This window comes from Cannabis sativa, chromosome 6 (genome assembly GCF_029168945.1).
Source record: "Cannabis sativa cultivar Pink pepper isolate KNU-18-1 chromosome 6, ASM2916894v1, whole genome shotgun sequence".
Taxonomy (NCBI): domain Eukaryota; kingdom Viridiplantae; phylum Streptophyta; class Magnoliopsida; order Rosales; family Cannabaceae; genus Cannabis; species Cannabis sativa.
This window is the reverse complement of record NC_083606.1, coordinates 27721872-27731789: the sequence shown is the minus strand read 5'-3', so window position 1 is coordinate 27731789 and position 9918 is coordinate 27721872.

Sequence of the window (9918 nt, the reverse complement as noted above, 5' to 3'; positions counted from 1 at the left end):
TAATGTTGCTAAAATAAATTATCATAGTTATTGAAAGAATTTATTTAGGCCCATTTAGTTTTTGGGCCTATTCAATTAATAACAGTTGTTCTTATTAAGGTTAAATTCCTCTCTTTTGGGCCTTGTGTGAGAGTTGGAACCATAGAAGTGGGTACGACATACTGAACCCAGCACCCCCTCACACAAACCACCCCAATTGTGAATGCCCATTTGCCTGATTTGATCAACTGTACTAGGTTAATTACACTAGTTTAACCTAATAAAATTGATTAGCAACATAATTAATTTCATTTATTTTGAAATTAATTTAAGAAAATTATAGTTTAAAGAATTCTTTATTCTAAGCTAAACTATATGTATTTTCTTGTATTTAATTAAATATAGAATTATAACCATCTAGATTCTTTCTGGAACATAATTTAAATTTTTCATTAAATATTCCTATTTAAGTTGATATTTAGTTATCTACAACTAACCAACTTAAATCTGAATATCTTTTGAATTTCAAATTTCAAAATTAAGTTGAGGAATTTTAGGCATTGGTTATTAAGATTCTTTAGATATTTTTTAAGTTAATATCTTTTTGAATATTAACTTAAAATGGAATATTTTCAAATTAAGTGGTTACAACTTAATTTTTGATATTTAATTAAATTTAAATTTGAAAAATATTTAAGTTCTAGATTTTTCTAGTACAACTTAAATTAGATATTTTTTCAAATTTTGTGGAAAAGATACTTAGTCAAATAAGATATTTTCTAGATAGTTATTTCTAGACTACTTATTATTTCTAATATTAAATAGGAAAATATTATAAATTGTGAAATTAATTATTTAATTAATTTTGGTACAATTTATTTTAAGTATATTTTTCCTAATATTAAACTAGAAATTAATAATTAAGCCTTCTCTACACTTAATTATTTATTTCTTGAATTTAATACATTTAATTAATTTGAAAATTAAATATCTAAGTTGATTTTTATCATCATACTTAAATATTTCTTTTTCATGACATTTAATTAAATAGAAAATTATTTTTAGTTGAAATTTATTTTTTCAACTAAATTTAAATAATTTTCAAAATATATTTTTTTTATTATTTTATTAATCAATTTTTGAAATTGCATTTCTTAAATGCTAGAATTTCGAATTTTATTTGAAAAATAGATTAAGTTGTAAATTAATTATTTATTTTAATTAATTCTTGGATCAACTTAAATATGATTTTTTCATTTATTGATTAATTTAAAATAAATTGAATTAAAGTATATTATTAGAAATTGAATTAATTAGTCAAAGGAAAATCTAGATAGATGATATTTTTGCTTGAAGTATTTTTCTAGTGTATGTAATTAAATAGAAAATTAATATTTAAGTTGATTTTCATCATCATACTTAAATATTTGAAATTTTTCTTATATATATTTAATTAAATAGGAAAATTATATTTTTTGTTGTAAATTAATTTTATTAATTAATTTTGGGCCAACATTAAATTAGAATAACTTTTCCAGGATTTATTTTTTATTTTAATATGCATTTTTTCAAAAATTGCATTCTTATATACTTTAATTTTTCGAAATGCAATATATATTTATAGAAAATTAAATTTGAGTTGTAAATTAATTTAAATTAATTTTGTAACAACTTAAATTGAATATTTTTCTAAATATTTATTGGAAATTATTACTAAGATGGAAATAATTCATGTTATTTTCATATCCATCTAAGTAAAATTTATAAATATTAAATTAAAATTTACATTTAGAATTTTTCATTCTAAATTGGAAATTTTAAATAAATATATATTTAAAATAAATAAATTAAATAAAGAGAATCAAAGAAAATACAACTCACTTTAAATAATGAGCTTGATTATTATTAAGATATTCGATCTCCATTGTTGGTCTTACAAAAGTTAAATGTTTTCAATATAACCTCGAGACGCTAGACTTCGTCCCCCTATGGATGGTTATTCGTTGAACACATTTAACACCGTAAGATTTCATTTGATAAGTGTTTTGTGAGTTTTCGTCTCCATTTAGACTCTCCCCTACGGTGACTACTTAGAGATAAACTCATAAAACATGAAACAATGGTGGAAGCTCATAAAATGAGAATAACCTTGACTCTCGCCTACCGGGACAACGTTGGATTCTTATTTTGATCGAATAAAAGGTTGCTAGAATGGTTTCTATTTTAGAAGAGCTGACAACTCTATTCAATAAATGATGCTTATTTTGATCAATAAATGACAACTCTCGCCTACCCCACCGCTAATGCTCTTTGTCAGTTTCGTGTTTCAAGACAGACAAAGAGCATTAGCGACGGGTTCAATTTCGGTTCAAGGAACCCCAACCCAATCCCCCTCCAGGAACATGCCCAACACGTGTTGGGCTCCCATTTCATGTACAACAAGTGGGCCCCACGTGAGACAGATGCCCTTGTCCCCTCTCTTCCGGTGCATGTGCATGCGGGCTCCATAGCTCGTCTAGGCCATGCATGTGTCTCACCTCCTAGGTGCGAAAGTGGGGCTTCTCCCCTCTGTGTCCCATCAGCTTTTAACAAAAGTCTTTCTATTTTTCTACAATGCCAAGTGTCTTTAAATTCAAAAATGCTCACTTTTGCATTCACCTAGCGAGTGCCACGTGTCACTCCAGTGTCAACTTAAGTGTAATTGTATTTTAACCCCATGTAATTTGTAATAATTTATTTTCAAATTAGTCACTTACCTTCCTATAAATAAAATCTTAGGTTTTCAGAATCTAATATGTTTTCTAATAGAGAAATTCAAAGAAAATACTATGCTACTAGCCTTAGTTTATAATTTTTCTTAAGTAATTTTGTTATGGATTTTTAAGTTTCCTTATTATTATCTATGTTTCTAAATAGGTGACATGTGAGAAGGAAAAGATAATCTCATAATCTCACTAATTAAAACCCCTCAACAAGGCTTAGTCACGAAGAAGTTTCACGAAACTGGGAACAAGTCAAGATTGAGAGATAGGCAGAAGTCTCCCCTCAAACTTATCTTAGCTACCCAGACACAGAAGACATATTATCACTCTGGGATCTGGATGTTGGGTTTTATGCCCTATATAAAACTCTATTACAATATAATCTCTATTATTCAATATCAATAAAGAAACAGAAGTATTTTTCATTCATTTGTGTATTTTTTTGGTTCATATTGTGAATTACTTGTCTATTTGATTTATAAATTCATCCAAACCCTTTTCACATTTATGTTCTTGTTTATTGTGTCGTCAGCATAGTGGAAAATAATCAAGATTATGTGATTAAAGATTCTTAGATTTATCAGAACACAGGGTTCTACTGATATGACAATCTACAACATAGTTTACTTGCATCTTGGATAAATGCTATGTTCTTTCCAGAACATTGGTTAAAGTAAAGCTCAGGTTGGATGCATGGAGTATGCATCAGAAGGGACCGATATTGAACTTTGATATAGATTTATTAAACTTACTGTAATATCTATTCAATTCAATATCACCTAGTTGATCCTAGATCAAATGATCTTAATCCTGATATGATTAGGTTCAATCTCAAGAGTGTTATTCGTGTTCTTTGATTTGTTAGTTAAGCCTACTTTTGGGTCAGGGTGATACGTACATTTTTTTTTCGAATTTAAATAATTGAAATTTAATTAAAGTTGAATTTTTTTTACTTAACCAACTTTAATTTGTAATTTTTCATTATTAAAATATGGAATAAAATAAATGATTAAATAAAATACATATTTTTTTAAAAAATAATGAGCTTTAATCAAGAGACATTCGATCTCCATTGTTGGTTTTACATAGCTATTGTTTTAGTGAGTAATCCTCCCTAATGGAGGAACGTTCATTAGCAATTTAGCGTCATAGAATCTCGAAAGATAAGTATTATTTGTAAGTGTTTTATATTAGTATTGATCACCCTAATGGTGGCGACTTTATAAGACTTACAAAAGTATGAAACAATGGTGGGAGCTCATGAAATAGGAATGACCTTGACTCTCGCCTAAGCGGGACAACGTCGGATTCTCTTTTCGATCGAATAAAAGGTTGCTAGAATGTTTATCATTTTAGATAAATTGACAACTCTATTCAATGAATGATGCTTTGACTCTTGCCTAAACGGGACACTGTATCAGTTTGTTGGAAACCTTGGAAAATAAAATATGTTAAATTTTTGTATTTTTATAACATATGTGATTATTTGTTATTTTCTGAACTTGTGTATGAATTTATTGAACCAAAATCTTACTTCTGTTTTATTGATTTTTGTAGTGCCAATATGAATAGCGCTCACCCAGATCCACTCATAGTCAATGTCTTAGCAAATGAACTCTATAGTGTGAAAATGCATCCTGGTAGTTGCATAAACTCGCACCTATTGATGATGAATCTGAAGTTCCAAAAGGCAAATCTACTTGGAATTGAATTATCAAAGGAATAATGGGTACAATTCATACTTAATAGTCTTCCTTCGGAGTATAATGCATTTGTTGTATCTGTTGGGTTTTGTGCCCTAAATAAAACTCATTTCAATATAATCAAAATTACTTATTAATAAAGATCAAAAATAACATTTTATGTTGTATGGTTCACATGATTTATTTCATTATTATATATATAATGTATGAATTCTATTTAAGTCCAGAACATATGAATTTGTTAATGATTATAGTGTTTTCAGCACAGTGGAATATAATCTTAATTATATGTTCGAAAGTTTATTCCCTGATTTGTCAGTTCACTGGATTTAGACTGGCATGATATAATCAGCGATAGGTATTCTTACACCTTGGATGAGTATTATGTCCTTTCTAGGGCATTGGCAAAGTTTACCAGTATCGGATGTATGGAGTATACATCGGAAGGGACCGATATTGAACTTTGATTAGATATATTAAAATTTATCGTAATATCTATTCAATTCAATATCACCTGTTGATCCTAGATCAAATGATCTTAATCCTGATATGGTTAGGTTCGATTACATGTTCTTTGATTTGTTAGTTAAGCCTACTTTTGGGTCAGGGTGATACGTACATTTTGGGAACATGATAGTATAATTGAGTGGGAGCGCTAACATAAATATGGAGTCTATAACTTCTATAGGAATTTACAAGTGAAACGATGATATCCTTCGAGCTTGGCTAAACAGAGATAAATGGTTGAGATCTCATTTCACTTCGCTAAAATATCATTTATACGGAGCTAAGTGTTTTAAGGATAAAATACATTGAAGATGTAACGACAATTTTAGTTCCTATTCAATGTAGATCATATATTAGAGGGTCATTGATCAAATTAGGATTATAACAATGTATAATTAATACCGTATCTATATCGTGGAACATATAGAGCGTTCTATATGACTGAGAGTGCAATTCCAAGTTCTAAGTGTGGATTCAATAAGGAATTAATAAGTTAGGGAATTTACTTGGTAAATTCGGTTCGACTTATTGGAAGCTCGGTTATATAGGCCCATGGTCCCCATACTAGTTGAGACCATACTGCTTGTAAGACTCAGTTAATTAATTTTAATTAATCAATTATAATTCTAAAGTTAGACTATGTCTACTTTATGAATTTTCACTAAGCAAGGGCAAAATTGTAAAGAAAAGAGATTCTAGGTTTATTTATTAATTAAGAGACTTTATATGTCTAAATTAATAAATATATTAAATGACAATATTGTTTAATAATTAATTTTTAGTTATTAAATAATTAGAATTGGCATTTAAATGGTTGAATTGGAAAATTGGCATTTTTGAAAAAATGGGATTGAGAAATGACAAAATGGCAAAATTGCAAAGTGAGGCCCATTATCCACTAATATGGCCGGCCACTTTGTATAGGGTTTACCATTTATATTTTTCATTATTTTAATGCCATACAATTCTAACCTAAACCTAGATGGCATTCTATAAATAGAAAGTGATGGCTTCAGGAAACTATGACTTGCATCTTATCTTCTCTTAGAGAAAAACCTGAGCCTCCTAGCCGCCCCTCTTCTTCTCTTTTCTTCTCTTCAATTTCGAAATTCCCTAGTGATAGAGTAGTGCCCACACACATCAAGTGGTATCTCAATCATAGTGTGGAAGATCGTGAAGAATCCAGATTCAACAAAGAAAAATATTCAGGCTCAGATCTTGATAATACTTTGCACCCAATGTAAGGTTTCCTAAACTTTATATGTGTTTATTTCATTGTTTTAGAATTCATATTAGGATGTTAATGAAATATATATATATATATATATATATGGTAGTAAATCTAGATCCTGGTAAAATATTTCCAACAGTATCTTACATGATCAACAATTTTAACTCCTCCGACATGGATAAGCTCGAAGCAGAATTACGAGCTCATGAACGGAATTTGATTGCAATGCCACCTCTTGGTTTTGCAAACTTTAATCAGAGGAAGAGGATTAAGCATGAAGGCTCTAACAAAGCTGCTTCTTCAAGTACAATTATTAGACATAATCTTCTATGTTCGAATTGTAATGAAAAGGGACATCAAGAAGAACGATGTCCCCAGATTCTAAACAATTCAAATGAAGGTAATGCTTTGGTCTTTGAATCATGTGTTTTAGAGAATGACAAATCCACATGGATTGTTGATTCTGGGTCTACTAATTATGTTTGTTCTTCATTGCACCTGCTTGAAACTTGGAAAAATCTGCACCCAGAAGAGTTAAAGCTTAAAGTTGGAAATGGCGAGTTAGTATCGGTCAAAGCAAGAGGAACAACCCATATCAAGTTTCAAAAGAAATTTTTACTTTTAGAAAATGTTTTATTTATTCTAAACTTTAGTAGAAACTTGATTAGTGTTTCATGTTTACAAACACAACTTTATATATTGAATTTTTCGAGTTCTAATTGTTCAATTTCTCGTAATGGATTTCATATATGTGTTGCTCACATGGAACAAGGACTTTATGTTTTAAGACCAAATATACAAATCTCACTAAATATTGAACTTTTCAATGTAGCTAGACCTAGAAGCCTTAAAAGAAAAGAGATTGATAATGATGAACAAACTTATCTATGGAATTTACGTTTAGGTCACATAGGCTTTGATAGACTCAATAGGCTAACCAAAGACGGTCCATTGAAAAATATCGTCTTAGGTGAATTACCTGTGTGCGAGTCTTGCCTAGAAGGAAAAATGACCAAACGTTCTTTCTCTTCAAAGGGAGAGCGTGCCAAACAACCATTAGGGTTAGTACATTCAGATGTTTGCGGACCCCTGAATGTAAAAGCCCGAGGTGGTTATGAGTATTTCATCACTTTCATTTACAATTACTCTAGATACAGTTTTCTTTAGCTAATGCAAAAGAAATCTAAAATGTTTGAAAAGTTTCAAGAATTTCATACTTTGGCTCAAAACCAATTAGGTAAAACATTAAAGATCTTGCGAACTGATAGGGGTGGAGAATATATGGATATGCAGTTCAAAGATCATTTAATTGAACTTGGAATTGAATCCCAATATACTGCCCCAAGCACTCCACAACAAAATGGAGTTGCAGAAAGAAGAAATCGCACTCTTTTGGAAATGGTCAGGTCTATGCTGAGTTATTCAACTCTGTCTACGTCCTTCTAGGGATATGCTATACAGATGAAAAACGACATTTTAAATGTTGTTCCATATAAAGAAGTTCCTAAGATACCCATCGAACTATGGAATGGTCGTACACCTAGTTTACGCCATTATAGAATTTGGGGGTGCCCTGCTCATGTCTTGAGAAAGAAAGAAGGCAAACTGGAATCGCGAACTGAAGTTTGCTTGTTTGTCAGAAATTCTAAAGAGACTAGGGGTGGACTATTTTATAGTTACAAGGATAACAAAGTGTTTGTCTCTACAAATGCTACTTTTCTTGAAGAAAAGTATATTAAAGACAACAAACCGAAAAGTAAAGTTGTATTAGAGGAAATGCTTTCAGATATAACTCCTTCCAATGTTTCGTCCTCTTCCACCCAAGAAGAGGATAATCCCACTCCCTCAGTTGAAACAACTGAGAGAACTACCACTAAAGTTCCTGTTCAGAAGATCACTGCTCCTCGTCGTAGTGGGAGGGTTTCTACAAAACCGTCTCGTTATGGCTTGGATGGTGAAATCAATATGGTCGTTGGTGACGGTATTGAAGATGACCCATTAACCTATAAACAGGCAATGGCAAGTACAGAATGGAAATAATGGGCAGCCGGCATGGATTCACAAATGGATTCCATGGAAAAGGACAAAGTCTGGGAATATGTAGACGCATCCGATGACTATCATCCAATCAGATGTAAGTGGGTCTACAAGAAGAAAAGAGGCGCTGGAGGCGAAGTCGAAACTTACTGGTCGCCAAGGGTTATACCCAAAGAGAAGGTGTGGACTATGATGAAACTTTTAGTCTAGTCGCCATGCTCAAATCCATCCGAATTCTTCTCTCCATCGCAGCTGCTTTCGACTATGAAATCTGGCAAATGGATGTCAAGACAGCCTTTCTTAATGGAGTTCTTGAAGAAACCATCTATATAGAGCAACCAGAGGGCTATGTTCTTCCAGGGCAGGAAAATAAAGTTTGCAAGTTAAATAGGTCTATTTATGGACTTAAGCAAGCTTCTCGCTCATGGAACAAAAGGTTTGATGAAATCATCAAGACCTACGGGTTTCTTCAGAATGAAGATGAACCTTGTGTTTACCAACTCAAAGAAGACCAAGTAGTAGTATTCCTGGTCCTTTATGTTGACGACATTTTGATCATTGGCAACAATGTCAAGAAAATGACTGACATCAAGGAATGGCTAGACACTCAATTCGAAATGAAAGATTTGGGTGAGGCTGCCTATGTTCTCGGTATTCAAATTATCAGAAATCGAAAGAACAGATCCCTTGCTCTCTTTCCAACAACTTACATTGATAAAGTGTTAGAGAGATTCTCCATGACAAACACGAAAGGGGCGACTATGCCTTCCAGATATGGTATCCGTCTATCTAAGGAACAGTGTCCTACTGATCCCCAAGATATAAAGGACATGGGAAAAATTCCTTATGATTCTGCAGTTGGAAGTCTAATGTATGTAATGTTATGCACTAGACCTGACATCTGTTATGCAGTAGGAATCGTGAGCAGGTATCAGACAAATCCAGGCCAGGAACATTGGAATGTTGTTAAGTATATTCTAAAATACTTGAAGAGTACAAGACATTATGTGTTAGTCTACAAGGGTGTTACTTTAAATCCCATAGGCTATACCGACTCAGATTTCCAGGCATGTCTTGATGACAAGAAATCTACATCTGGGATGGTGTTTACTCTTTGGGATGGAGCAGTGGTTTGGAGAAGTGCTAAACAAACAACAATTTCAGACTCTACCATGGAGGCAAAATACATAGCTGTTGCAGAGGCTACCAAAGAACTTGTCTGGCTGAGAAAGTTCTTCACAGGGCTTGGTGTCATGCCTGGAATGGAAAAACCTCTAGTTTTGCTTTGTGATAACACTGGAGCCATAGCCAACAGTAAGGAGCCTCGAAGCCACAAGAGAACTAAGCATATAGAAAGGAAATATCACATTATCAGAGAATATGTGGCAAGAGGGGGTGTACTGGTGGAAAAAGGGGACACAGAGGACAACTTAGCTGATCCATTCACCAAAGTCTTGGCAGGAACTGCATTTGAAAAGCACCGTCAGAATTTAGGACTAATTCAGATGTACTGATTAGTTTTATATTAGTGCAAGTGGGAGTTTGTTGGGTTTTATGCCCTAAATAAAACTCAATTTCAATGTAATCTCTATTATTCAATATCAATAAAGAAACAGAAGTATTTTTCATTCATTTGTGTATTTTTTGGTTCATATTGTCAATTACTTGTCTATTTGATTTATAAATTCATCCAAACCCT